Raw genomic sequence first — 13457 nt, forward strand, 5'->3', positions numbered from 1 at the left:
CAACATTAGTTACTTCTCCCAGTTCTGTCCTATCCAATTTTTCTAAGATCAAAGACAATATATGTCTGTGTTACATACATATATACATATATATATATATATGTATATATGTATATATATAACCCCTGACCAAAGACAGAACCCATACAAATTGTGGGTAAAATATTATTTTAGTTAAAAGTCCTCCTATTAACCAGTTCACATGCAAGAACATCATGAACTTTGTGAAATGCTCTCCTGAAATCCAACCCCACCATCAGTCCCAGAATATACTGTCAGTCAGAGGCATGGGATAAGGGAAGACATATCCTCTTTTACTTATACACCTGAGTTGTAGGAATATATTTGAAAGGAATAGTTATTTGTTCTACTAATAATAATGAGGAGGGGCAGAAAGGAAAGATGATGAAAAGAGAAAGGAAATAATGCACTGTTCTCTGCAAGTTTCCCTGGCCTGCCAGGGAATTACAATCCAAACCAACAAAAAAGTAAATTTAGCCAAGACTCACTAAACTCTTCCTAGCTCCTTAGGATCACTTCTAAATGTTCACAAAACATCTTTCCTAGAAGTTCTAGTTCCCCTTGTTCATTATTCTGTAAAGGTTGTGAACAGGAATTTTTACAATCATATTTGCCAGTTGTTTCTTTTTTTTTTTTTTTTTTTATGATAGTTACAGAGAGAGAGAGAGGGAGGCAGAGACACAGGCAGAGGGAGAAGCAGGCTCCATGCACCGGGAGCCCGATGTGGGATTCGATCCCGGGTCTCCAGGATCGCGCCCTGGGCCAAAGGCAGGCGCCAAACCGCTGCGCCACCCAGGGATCCCATTGCCAGTTGTTTCATAAATTTCTAGATGTAATTTCTCCTGGAATACAGACTAATTTAAAGATTTACTTATGTATTTGAGAGAGGGTGCAAGCACACACATAAGTGGGGGAGGGGACACAGAGAGAGGGCCAACCAGACTCCTTGCTGAAATGGTAGCCTGTCATGGATCTAGGGCTCCATCCCAGGACCCCAAAATCATGACCCAAACGGAAGGCAGATGCTTAACAAACTGAGTCACACAGGCGCCCCTAGAATAGACTAATTCAAAATGGCCAAATACTATCTTATGTCTTTTTATCTTCAACATGCTTTTAACCAGACTTTTTTTTTTTTTTTGACAAGACAGGAAATCATTCTCCATAGAAACGACAAAAGATAAGAAACTGAATCAATCTGCCACTTTTCTGTCATCTCTTATGCTACATTAAATATATTTTTAAGACGGGCACTTGATGGGATGAGCACCGGGCATCATACTACATGTTGGCAAACTGAATTTAAATAACAAATTTAAAAAAATATTTTTAGGGATCCCTGGGTGGCGCAGCGGTTTGGCGCCTGCCTTTGGCCCAGGGCGCGATCCTGGAGACCCGGGATCGAATCCCACGTCGGGCTCCCGGTGCATGGAGCCTGCTTCTCCCTCGGCCTGTGTCTCTGCCTCTCTCTCTCTCTCTCTGTGACTATCATAAATAAATAAAAATTGAAAAAAAATATTAAAAAAAATATTTTTAAAAGATGAAGCAAAGGTGGCAAGATATTAACAATCATTAAACAAAGGCAGTGAGTATCTGGGTGTTTCCTATGTTCCAAAATATTCAGGATTTAAGTTAAAAGACATATACTATTAGACCCAAGGAGTAGACTTTCTTGTACTACTTTTTAGTCTAAATCAATTCTAAAAGCTTCTTTTCCCATCTTCACATTTTTTCACAAGTTGATTTCAAGGCACAACCTTACTGATATTTTTCTTAAGTCTAATCAAGTGTCTGAAAGCCACTAGTTAGACAGTCTCTTTTTCCATTTTAGTCATCCTCATATTTTTCTAGGCCTATCTTTCTCACTTAATTTTTTAAATAGATGATACTCAAAAGTATAAAAGGGAATATAGTGAAAGCTTCCCTTCCACTCCCGCTTGTCATTATCTTTTCCCACTGGCAACAGCTTTATGACATAAACATACACATTTTATGCTTATACAAGCCATTTTGTTCTTTACACAAATGACACCATACTATATATGTGGTCCTGTTCCTTACATTTTCATTCAATAATATAACCTCAAAAGTTAAGTTTTTTTTAAATCTTATGTGGCTGCATAGTATTTGTATAAATACACCATGATTTAACCAGTCTTCAAACTGATAGACTTAGGTTACTCCCAAGTTTTTGCTATTACAAATAATACTGTAAAGATTAAACCTACTCATTTATGTTTTTATACCCATGCAAAAACATCTGCAGAAAACATTCTCAAAATGGGTATTGCTAAGTCAAAGGGTATGAGCACTTTTAATGTTGATAAGTAATAACAAATGTCCCTTTTTAGTGGCTATACCAATTTACATCCCATTAGCACTATATGAGCCCCTGTATCATCACATTGCCCTTCCAGATTAACAAATTTTTGGTAACCTGTCAGTCTGATAAGTGAAACATGCATTTTATTTACAATTCCTTTTATGAGGGAAACTGGGCATCTATTCACTTTGATTCCCTTTTCTCTAAACTACCTGGTTCGCATCCTTTACCTATTTTCCTGTTGGTTTATTGGTCTTTTTCTCAATCTGTTTTTAAAATCTAAACTGTTTCGTATATGCTCTTCACCATGAAATGACTACATAATCCCTCAAATAAAATACTTTAAAAAGAACTGAAAGGAAGGACACAAGCAGATATTTTATAACCATGTCCACAGTGCTATTACTCACAAAGAGCTAATCCAAATATCAATCCAGGGACGCCTAGGTGGCTCAGTGGTTGAGCGTCTGCCTTTGGCTCAGGGTGTGATTCCAGAGTCCCAGGATCAAGTCCAACATCAGGCTTCCTGTGTGGAGCCTGCTTCTCCCTCTGCCGGTGCCTCTGCCTCTCTCTCTGTGTCTTTCATGAATAAATAAATACAATCTTAAAAAAAAAAAAAAAACAAATATCAATCCAAATATCAATGTGGTATAAGCATATGATGGAATGTTATTCAGCCTTAAGAAGGGATTTCTGCTACATGCTACAACATAGATGAACCCTGAGGACACTAAGTGAAATAAGCCAGTAAAGACAAATACTGTATGATTCTACTTAAAAGAAGCATCTAAAGTAGTCAAATTCATAGAGAGAGAAAGTAGAATTGTGGTTGCCAAGGGCTGTGGGGAGAGGGAAAGTGTTAATTAAGCCTAAGTTTCAGTTTTGAAAAATGAAAGTTCTGGAGACAGATGGTGGGGATGGTTGCACAGTAATACGAATATACTTAACACTACTAAACTGTAGTACACTTAAAAATTGTTCAAATGGTCTGGGGGGTCTGTCTGGCTCAGTCAGTGGAGCATGCCGCTCTTGAACTCAGGGTTGTGAATTCAAGCCCATGCTGGGTGTAAAGATTACTTAAAATCTTAAAAAAAAAAAATAAAAGATGGTCAATATTATCTGTATTTTAGCTCAATTAAAAAAATAATGGGAAATTTAATTCCCAATATTTTAAGTTTTGTAGAGTTTTGATTTGCTTCAGCTTTAATTGGGACACTGAGGGTGCCTGGGTGGCTCAGCCAGTTAAGCATCCAACTCTTGATTTTGGGTCAGGTCAAGATCTCAGTGTTGTGAGGTCGAGCCCCACACTGGGCTCTACACTCAGTGGGGAATCAGCCTGAGATTCTCTCCCTCCGCCCCTTGCTCATATTTGGTCATGCACATGCACTCTTTCTCTCTTTCTAAAGTAAATAAAATCTTTAATTGGGACACTGAATCATTAAGACTATGGTATTTCTTCTCCATTTTTCAAAATATACCTTCCTAATGCCCTGGGAAGGAGTTTGATTATATCCAACATCTTAGTCATTTGGGAAGACTCTCAAAAATAGCAGTTTCTTTTTCCACAATATTTCAGGCTCTTCCACTTCACCTGTTTCTTCCTCCTTGTTGATGAGAATTCAAAACAAAGAAATCTTTCCTCTCATTTTGTTTCTTCTAAGAAACTTACATGGTCCCCTCTCCCTACCTCCACCTTGCCCCACACTCACACAAATTAGGTCCTTTCCAGAGAAAAGATAAGCTTCTAGCACAATTTAAGACAGCTGAAATCTTCCATCATTTATCTTATTTTTGTGCCTTTTATAATTTTGTGCTTCTTTTATACTCTATAAAAGCAACAACCTTATTCTCCTTACCAAGTGATGTATAGCAAAATCTATAGATCTCTTCTACTCCTTAGTCCTTTTACTGTCTCTCATGCTTTTTACTCTAATGACATGACTCTTGGCCCCAAACAAGTATGTATCTGTGTACATATATATACACACACATATATATAATCTTCCTGATACACACTCTTTAGCTCTCAAATTATATACTGGATTTTTGTGAACAAAGACAAAGATCTCCATTCCAATAATGAATTTATCCCAGCAAATTGTAGTGATTGATATTCACAGTATCGCATTTATCTTCCTGGAAAGGAAATGTGAGACCATACATTCAGGCATGGTGCTTTTGCACAACTTCCTCCTAAAATCTTTTGGCTATTTCCATATGTGTGTGTGTGTGTGTGTGTGTGTGTATAGCTTTTTTTAAAAAATGATTTTATTTATTTATTCACGAGAGACACACAGAGAGAGGCAGAGACATACACAGAGAGAGAAGCAGGCTCCTCACAGTGAGCCTGACGTAGGACTCGATCCCTGGACTGGGATCATGCCCTGAGCCAAAGGCAGATGCTCAACTGCTGAGTCACCCAGGAGTCCCTTTATGGATCTTTATGGTTCTATATAACACTCTTTCTTCTCAACAGCATCCAATTTCAATAGTGTTATGAGCAATGTTTCCCTCTTTATAACATTTTAGTATCCATTCCTTTCAATAATGTTTTCTTGATTCCTATTGGTAACTATTTTTCTTCATTCTGAGAAGCAAACTACTTTAGGATAGGGCTGATCATTATCTGGGAAGACAAGAAAGGAGGTGGGCTCAGATCTGAGTTATTATCTACACTTATTAGGAATAAAAGATGGGGGGACACCTGGGTGGCTCAGTTGGTTAAGCATTGGATTCTTGGTTTCAGCTCAGATCATGATCACACGGGTCATGAGATCAAGCCCAATGTTTGGCTCGGCACTCAGCATGGAGTCTACTTGGAATTCTCTGCCTCTTTCTCTCCCCCTCCTCTCCACCACTCCTCACTCTCTCTAAAATAAATAAATTAATTAATAAATAAAAACTGGGGGAAAAAAAGATGTGAGGAAATATATCTACATGGTTAAGTCATGACCACCAGGAATTCAGACTGAAGAAGGGACGTCATGGTTAATACCTGGCATTAATGGATTCAAGAAAATATAGATGGCTCTCCCAATAAGTGGGAATAGCAAAAACAGTGGGCAGTCCAAGTGGATGTTTCTCAGAAACCCAAAGATTGCATCTAGGAAGCCTGGTCAAAGAAACATATAGTACAAGTCATGCAACTGGGGATCAGGGGCAACTAACCAGAACAGTGAAACTTCATTTTCATCAGGTAGTTGGAGTACTGGGCTGATTACCTGGACAGAGACTAAGTGAGGTATTTTTTTTTTACTGTAAGTACATAGGTTCTCAAGGTATCTTCTAACTGAAGATTTTCACTAATTTCTAACTGAAATTTAGCATTTTCCAAAATTGTGCACATAGGTCAAAAAAAAATCAATTGGATTAGCAGCACCTGTGATCATACATATTTTATATCACATTACAGCTATTACAGATATCTCCAGATATACTTGGCACGCATCACTATTTCAAAATTACAATAGTAGTTTTTAAGTATTTTGATAACTATTTCACATAACTGAATTTCACTTGAAGTCTTATGTATTTTCTTTTTTTCTCCCCTAAGTTTTTATTTATTTAAATCTCAGTTAGTTAACATACAGTGTAGTATTAGTTTCAGGGGTAGAATTTAGTGATACAGAACTTCCATACAACATCCAGTGCTCATCAAAGTGCCCTCCTTAATCCCCATCACCTATTTCACCCATCCCTCACCCACCTGCCCTCTGGGAACCATCAGTTGGTTCCGTATAATTAGAGTCTTGTTTCCCCCCTCTATGTTTCTTTCTTAAGTCACACAGGAGTATAATCATATGGTATTTGTTCTTCTCTGACTTATTTTGCTTACCATTATACTCTTTAGCTCCAACCACATTGTTGCAAATGGCAAGATTTCATTCTTTCTGATGGCTGAGTAATATTCATGGTGTATATGTATGTATGAATATATATATTCATTCCACATCTTCTTTATCTATTCATCCGTGGATGGACATTTGGGCTCTTTCCATAATTTGGCTTTTGTTGATAATGCTGATATAAACATCGGGATGCATGTACTCTCTTCAAATCTGTATTTTTGTATCCTTTGGATAAATACCTAGTAGTGCAATTGCTGGATTGCATCCTTACCAACACCTTGTTTCCTGTGTTGTGAATTTTAGCCATTCTGACAAGTCTGAGGTGGTATTTCATTGCGGTTTTGATTTTTATTTCCCTGATGGTGACTGAGGCTGATCATCTTTTCATGTGTCTGTTAGGCATCTGTAGGTCTTCTTCGGAAAAATATCTATTTGTATAATCTGCCCATTTCTTAGCTGGATTATTTGGGTTTGGGGTGCTGAGTTTTTTTAAGTTTTTTAAATGAAATCCTATGTGTTTTCTGTATTTAAAAACATTTAAAAAACATTTTAGGGGCACCCAATGGGCTCAGCCAGTAGAGTGTGTGACTCTTGATCTCAGGGTTCTGATTCGAGTCTCACATTGGATGTAGAAATTACTTAAAAATAAAATCTTAAAACAAAAATTCGGGCAGCCCCGGTGGCGCAGCGGTTTAGCGCCACCTGCAGCTCAGGGTGTGATCCTGGAGACGAGGGATGGAGTCCCATGTCAGGCTCCCTGCGTGGAGCCTGCTTCTCCCTCTGCCTGTGTCTCTGCCTCTCTCTCTCTCTCTCTCTCTCTCTCTCTGTGTGTGTGTGTGTCTGTCTCTATGAATAAAATAAATATCTTAAAAAAAATTTCTGGGGTGCCTGGGTGGTTCAGTCAGCCTTCAGGTCAGGTAATGATTCCGGGGTCCTGGGATGGAGCTACACATTGGGCTCCCTGCTCAGCGAGGAGTCTGCTTCTCCCCCTCCCCGCCCCCACTTGTGCTTTCTCTTGCTCTTTCTAGCTCTCTTGCTCTTCTCACTCACTCAAATAAACTTAAAAAAAAAAAACCAAACAAACCAAACCAACAACAACAACAAAAAAAATCTAAAGAGCTCACAGGCTTTATCAGACTGCTAACGGGGTCTTTATCCAACATAAATAATCAAAGAAAATTTGAGGACATGAGAGGAGTTTCGTGGTAAGTCTCCAACATCAACAAAGTAAATTATTTAAACTAAATTATATAGCTCTTTACACAGTGCTTTCATTTTCCTTATCTTGCCTGCAAATATTCATTCAAAATATTAACAATTTCTTCAATTCTTCTAAAAATAACTGATACTGGGATGCCTGGTTTGGCGCCTGCCTTTGGGCCAGGGTGTGATCCTGGAGACCCTGGATTGTCCAGCACCAGGCTCCCTGCATGGAGCCTGCTTCTCTCTCTGCCTACGTCTCTGCCTCTCTCTCTGTGTGTGTGTCTCTCATGAATAAATAAATATTTTAAAAACATAAATAAAAATAACTGTTACTGTTTTAAGAGTGGAAGAATCTTAACCTGGCAAGGGCACCTAACAAAGAGCAAAAGCTCTATCTACATTATTGAAGCAGTTCTCACTTCTTTTCTGCCATTTCAGGCCTGCAGCTTCCCCTTGTGGGAAGTACACTCCCTCTGCCTGGTGAGTCATTACTCACTCACCACACATGGTCCAGGCTGGCCAATATGATGACTCCTCACCTCTGCTTCCTTGCATGTAGCCACCGGTCCATATGTAAAGATCCTAACCCAAGAAGAGTCAGTGTTTTAGAAAATGACATGGGCTTTTAAAGAGAGGATCCATCTTTCTCTTTCCCAAGACCCTAAAATAAAAGGACCACTTAAAACTGGCCTTGCTGAGAGGTAACACTGCCACTATGTGGAAGAAATTTGTCTGAATATAAGGCCAAAAAGGAAAGTAGAGTTGATCCAACTATGCCTTTCATTAACCCAGTAAATGAAATAGCAAAGTTCTTTTGTTTACATCAGTTTGAACAGAGTTTCTTTCTCCCACAACTGAAAGAATTCTGAAAACCACAAAGGGATTGGGATCATATTTGTTCCTATTTACATTATATGCAGCCAGTCTGCTGGAGAGAAATTCAATCTTGTCCACTACATGCTAGCTATGGGACACTGGATAATTTAATCTCTCTTTGTCTCTGTTTCCTCATCTGTAAAATGTAGATGGTATTAGGAACTACTTCATAAGGCTGTTGTGAAAATTAAATGAGATTTTATGTGTAGAAGTGCTCAATGTAAACAATCAACATTAGTCACTAAGATCTAATGATTAAGATTAAGATCATTAACACCATAAATTAGATTCTATATTTAGATACAGGGGAAATATTTCATAAATTCAAAGAAATATATTACAAGTTCAGAATAGCAGTAGCTGACATAGTTTAATCACAGTAAGCTACTGCTCACAGGTTTGGATTCCAAAATCAGTTATCACATTTCCCACTTTCTTTAACCACCAAGAGATCCAAAAAGACATCTGATGCACAACAGAAAAGATAAAAATACTAGCACTTTGTGAATTAATAATTAGAAAAAAGTTTTTAATACGACTTTCATTATCTTTCCAAATATATGCCCCTAAGTCTTCCTCTGATGTTCATTCAAAATTGTACCAAAATAATTGGTGTGAAGTCCGAAGATCGTTCACACACTGACACCTATCGAACAGAAAACTCAGTTATCAGTGGGAACCACACTTAACTGAGATTTAGGAGCTCCAGATAGTGATCTTGGCTCAGACACTAACAAGCTATGAATCCTTACATTTATTAGCCTTTCTGTCACAAAGAATACAAGGAAGTAGAAGACATGTTCTTATAAGGAACTTACAGTCTAGTTGGGAGAGAGAACCAACAGCAAAACACTAAGACCTACAATTAAAAATGCAAGGACCAAATACAGTGATTGAGAAGAAACAATGTGGGTTAAGAGTGAGAGAAGCCTCCATGTGGAAACTATGCCCTGATTAAGCTGTTAGGAATGGAGAGCAAAGAGTAAGAAAAAAAATTTCTAGGTAGGGAAATGTACAAAGGTTTCATTGATTGCAGTCTCACTGGAGAAACTAAAGAACATGGGTATCTTTAAACATTTAAGGGCAAAATGTCATCTGCTTTTAAATTACCACCCCAAACGTAACAATTTCCAAATATTTAACCCAATTTTTTTTTTTTTTTTTTAAGTAAGCTCTACACTCCATGCAGGGCTCAAACTCACAACCCCAAGATGGAGTCGCATGCTCTACCAACTGAGCCAGTGAGGGACCTGCTATTCAGCCCAATTTTTAACAAACTTGTCTGCTGTCCTTTTTAAAAAAGGTTTTTTTTATTTGTAGTAAAATACACATAAAATATATCATCTTAACCATTTTTAAGGGTATAGTTCAGTGGCATTAGATATATTCACATTGTTGTGCAATCACCAAAATTTTCTCATCTGGCCCAACTGAAACTCTATACTCAGTAAAATAACTCCCATATCCCTCTCTCTACCCTGCCTCTACTTTCTATGAACTTGACGCTAGGTATCTCACATAAGTAGAATCAAACAGCATTTGTCTTTGTGACTGGCTTATTTCACTTACCATAATGTCTTGCTGTCCTTTTATGCCTAATGTCAAAGCCTGTCTCCAAGTTTACTGCATCCTCACAGTAGTTTCTTTGCCTCCACATACTGAATCATCTCATGTAATTTTTAGTAGGCCCTCCAAAAAGCTTTAAGCACTTCCTAAGAGGCATAGGCATGCCTTCTCTCTACAACACCAATGACTTAAATCTACACCAAACCCACAATTTTTATGACAAACTTATATGAAAGAGAAAATTAATCAATAACTTTGTGCCCCTTCTCTAAACACTTTCAAATATCAGCAAATCTCCTCAAATAACTCCTCCACAAATCCATCCCAGCCACTCCTCATAACTGGCAAACTATGAAGTTTCTCCTTTCCAGTAGACCCTATTTACTCTGGGTCATACTCCTTTTTTTTTTTTTTCTTAATTTAAATTCAAGTCAGTTAACGTATAGTGTATTTTTAGTTTCATTCTGATTCATATTTATTTCACACTTACTACCATATTGTTTTCTAGTGGACTCTCTTGCATATTTCCCAGTAAAATGCTAAAGTAGGGAAAGTAGCATATATTTTTTAAAAATAAACTCTCAAGTGCTAAGTGTGCAACAAATAGTCTATTAAAGTGTGTGAACGGGGCCTGGGTGGCACAGTTGGTTGAGCATCTGACTCTTGATTTCCGCTCAGGTCGGGATCTCAGCATTGTGAGATTGAGCCCACTTCAAGCCCTCCATGGGTATCCAGGCTCAGCGTGAAATCTGCTTGGGACTCTCTCTGCCTCTTCTCCTGGCCCCAGGCACTGTCTCTATCTCTGTCTCTCTCTCTCCCAAATAAATAAATCTTTGAAAAAATAAACTGTAGGATAAACTGAATTTAATAAATCGAAAAGAAAAAAAAAATCAAAACCACCAGAAAATAGTAACAACTCTAGTTTTATTGTTGAACATTTACATCTTACAAAATAAGTATTGAGATGATCCAAGAAGCCTGTTTAAAATCCATAACTTAGGGATGCCTGGGTGGCTCAGCAGGTTAGGCACCTGCCTTCAGCTCAGGTCATGATCCCGGAGTCCCAGAATGAGGCCCATATTGGGATCCCTGTTCAGTGGGGAGTTTGCTTTTCCCTCTGCCCCTCACCCTGCTCATGCTCACTCACACTCTCTCTCTCTCTCACTTTCTCTCTCTCAAATAGATAAATAAAATCCATAACTTAAAGGTAAAAACAATATTGTTCTACAGGGTTAAGGTTTGCTTAAGATTGAATTAGATTCAATTTAAGTATGCATAGTGAAATTAAAAATTAAAATTAAAAGATTAGCCCTATAAGTACAGAAATAGAGCAGAGTAATATATGTGTGAAAGACAAACAGAAAAAAAAATGAAAAGACAAAACAAAATCAAACTTCAATTAAAAAAAAAGGCAAAGAGAAAAAAAAAAAAAAAAACCAGAAAGTACATAATGTAGATTGCAGAACAAGTCCAAAGCCATTCACTCAACTATTATGGAAAGTCTACTAAAACCCAGATACTGTTTTAAGCACTAGGAATACAGCAGGAGGGATCCCTGGGTGGCGCAGTGGTTTAGCACCTGCCTTTAGCCCAGGGAGCGATCCTGGAGACCTGGGATCAAATCCCACGTTGGGCTCCCGGTGCCTGGAGCCTGCTTCTCCCTTTGCCTGTGTCTCTGACTCTCTCTCTCTCTCTCTCTCTCTCTCTCTCTGTGTGACTATCATAAATAAATAAAAATTTAAAAAAGCATTTAAAAAAAAAAGGAATACAGCAGGAAACTAAACATATAAAAATATCTGACCTCATGAAGCTTCTACCCCAGTGGGGGAAACACAGTAACCCAGATAAATAAATAAACCACGTGGCATGCCATAAGTATGATGGTAAGCACAAGGACAATGAGTGCAATGGAGCTGTAAGGGAAGCATATGTTGGAGAGGACCTCACTGAGAAGGTAATATTCCAAAAAAATATGAAGGAAGATTGAACCATGTGACAGATGAGGGGAGAGCATTCCGGGCAAAGGAACCACAAGCGCAAATATCCTGAGGATGTGCTTGAGGCCATACAGTAGAGCAAAGAGGAGTAGCAAGAGAGATTAGAGGTAAAGCAGGAGGGGATCTTAAGGACCTCGGGGCCACTCTACCAACCTTTGCTTTTACTCTGAGTGAAATGGGTAGTTCCTGCAGGGTTTTTTTAAGAGGATTTTTTTGGTAGGAGGATCACTCTAGATGCTGTGAGGAGTAAAGACTAAAAGAAGGAAGAAAAAGCAGACAAGTTAGGTGGCCACTGAAGTAATCCAGGTGAGAGACAGCTTGTAAATTGGACAAGTGAAGTGGTGAGAAAGGGTCGGGAGTCTGGACAGATTTTGAAGGCGAAGCGCACAGGATCTGCTGATAGATTACATGTGTGGCATGAAAGAGATGAGTCATGGGTGACTCCAAAAGTTTGGGCCTGAACAAGTATCTCTGTAATGACAAAGAATAAGTAAAAAACGTCGCCTGTCAAAAGGCAGAGACTGCCAACTCGGGTTTTCAAAAAACACCCAGTGGTACGCTGTTCATAAAAGCAGAGAGAAAGGGGAAAAGCAAACGGTGGGGAACCTTGAGACAAATATCAAATGACAGAGGCCTTGGCTATACTAACGTCAGACACACAAGAAGTCAGCTCTCTTGATCTTGATCTCTTCTGCCTTCCCCTGAACAGTCTGGCATCTGTGAACCCTGTCTTCCCGACGAGCTGCCGTTCCTCTGGGGACGGACCCGCCCCCGGCTGGTGGTCAGCACTAGTTCTCCACCCACTTCCCGTGACCTCTCCTTCGCCTGATCAAGGATTTGGAACCTGAGGGCTGCTTCTCTAACCTGAGCAATTCCACCTCTTCCGCGCCGCTGGGCGGCACCGGCCTTTCCGCTCCCACGCCCGCCGCCCAGCTGCGGCCCCCGGCCGGACTCCCTCCCTCCCCGCCCGCGGGCCCGGGGCGGGGCGGGGCGGCAGGCCGCAGGCCGCAGGCAACGCCCGACTCCCACAACCCGAGGAGTTTCCAGGAGAGGACAGGAGCACCGAAGCCCCGCAGCGTGACGCACCGGCCACAGGCCAGCCACGAACCTTGGCTCCTGCAGCTCCGGCAGCCCCGCAGCCCCTCCGAAGCTCACCTGCCCGCGGCTAGCCCAGGTGGTCGGAGGCGCGCCCCTCACACGCGCCGGCCCGAAGCGAGGCTTCCGGCTCTGGCCGGAAGTACTTCTTTAGGAAGACGGGAAGTCCCGCCTCCGCGGGATGAGCTGAGCTGCTGGAGCTCAGGCGTGAAGATCATAGGCGAGGGTTTGGAGAACTGGAGGTTTGGTCCACCCACCCAGGCCTAGGCAAGCTCTCTACCCCTGCGCTGCCCAGAAGATTCCCCCAAACCCAGGGTGGCAGAACAACTCAATGAAAGTGCATGTTCCAGTTTACTTGTTGTTCAGTACCCTGTGTATTGAGAGTCTACCACATAGAAAGCATGTGGTCTCAGAAAGAGTGCTGATGCTTCAAAAACTAAAAATAATAATACTGATGATGATAAGAAGGCAAAATGAAAATGCATCCGATAATAGAGCAAATTCCATAGGCATGTTAATTTCTAAGCC

General features: G+C 40.0%; 1 protein-coding gene across 3 annotated transcripts in view; it reads right to left on the reverse strand.

The window, feature by feature from the left end:
- Positions 1–13137, reverse strand: part of TBCE (tubulin folding cofactor E) — a 78719-nt gene extending 65582 nt beyond the window's left edge. The window contains exons 1-2 of one of the 3 annotated variants that reach the window (XM_038533855.1): positions 12943–13087; positions 2755–2947 (exon numbers count right to left, since the gene is read on the reverse strand). The gene's annotated coding sequence lies outside the window, so the exon portion shown is untranslated. Of the gene's footprint in view, positions 1–2754; positions 2948–12942 lie in introns of all 3 variants that reach the window. The other 2 variants (XM_038533856.1, XM_038533857.1) reach the window with 2 other exon arrangements.
- Between the last annotated feature and the right edge of the window lie 320 nt (positions 13138–13457).

Source organism: Canis lupus, chromosome 4 (genome assembly GCF_011100685.1).
Source record: "Canis lupus familiaris isolate Mischka breed German Shepherd chromosome 4, alternate assembly UU_Cfam_GSD_1.0, whole genome shotgun sequence".
NCBI lineage: Eukaryota > Metazoa > Chordata > Mammalia > Carnivora > Canidae > Canis > Canis lupus.